Source organism: Triticum dicoccoides, chromosome 5A, assembly GCF_002162155.2.
Source record: "Triticum dicoccoides isolate Atlit2015 ecotype Zavitan chromosome 5A, WEW_v2.0, whole genome shotgun sequence".
Lineage (NCBI taxonomy): Eukaryota > Viridiplantae > Streptophyta > Magnoliopsida > Poales > Poaceae > Triticum > Triticum dicoccoides.
Window position 1 is genome coordinate 596,448,309 of NC_041388.1, and position 1,179 is coordinate 596,449,487.

Here is a 1,179-nt window from a genome sequence, read left to right on the forward strand (position 1 = left end):
AGCCGAGCCAGCGACTATACCGGGTGGCCCATGTAGTAGGTTTTGTTTTCTGGTTTTGGGAACCTTTTAGAAGATTTTGGTCTTTTTTATTTTAATTTATTACCTTTTGTTATTTTAGTTCTTAAAAAAATCAAATGTTTGAATATTAAAAAAACATAAGTTTTACTCCCTCCATTCCTAAATGTAAGCCTTTTTAGAGATTCGATTCTAATATGAACTCCATACGGATGTATATAGACATAGTTTAGAGTGTAGATTAACTCATTTTGCTCCGCTTGTAGTCCATATTGAAATCTCTAAAATGACTTATATTTAGGAACGGAGGGAGTACAAATCTTTGAATTTTTTGCCAATGTTTTTTGGAAATATTTCCTTTTATATAATGACCCTAAAATTTGAAAATGTTGACAGTTTTCAAAACATCTTCTCAGTTTATTTTTTGAAAATATGAATTTTAAGCATAAATACATTTTGTGCTTTCCTATAAAACCATAACAAGAAACCAAAATAATAATAATCCAAAATAGAAAAAGCGAAGAATCCAAGGCTTGCTTATGTTTTTAGCGGAAGAAACCAGAGCTAGTGCCTGTCACTACTTTGGTGCTGCTACATGGGCTGGCCCACCCGAATGCACTCTTGTACCCCCTCCGAAGTTTAATTTCATGGGCCGCCTAAAAATAAGTCCATATTTAGGCCGCTTAAAGATTTATGTTTAGGCCGCCTAATTTCATGGGGCTCCCTCCGAAGCTTCGGTTGATATGTCCATCACAACCATCATACAAGCCAAGGCAACAGGAAGATGGCGGAGTGCCAGGGCTTCAGGACATGCCAATGCTTCCATAGAAGCGGAAATTGCTTTTGGATCCCGGACTCTATGGAGCTTGGATTTTTTATTTTTGATTTTTTTTCTTTCAAAAAACTATATGTTTGAAGTTTTGGAACATTTTGAAAAAAATTACACATGAACCTATGGATGTATTCTACATCTCATATTTTTTTTCATGATGGAATACGTTTCGATTCAAGCTACAAAAAAAATCATCTCGTTCTAGCACATGCACTGTTCACTATAGAAGTATTTGTTCATGAAACTATACAGGAATGTAGTAGTAATAGTAGTATATACCTAAATCTTCATGTGTATTTTTCCAGTTATTTTTGAAATTTAGAAAACAATTT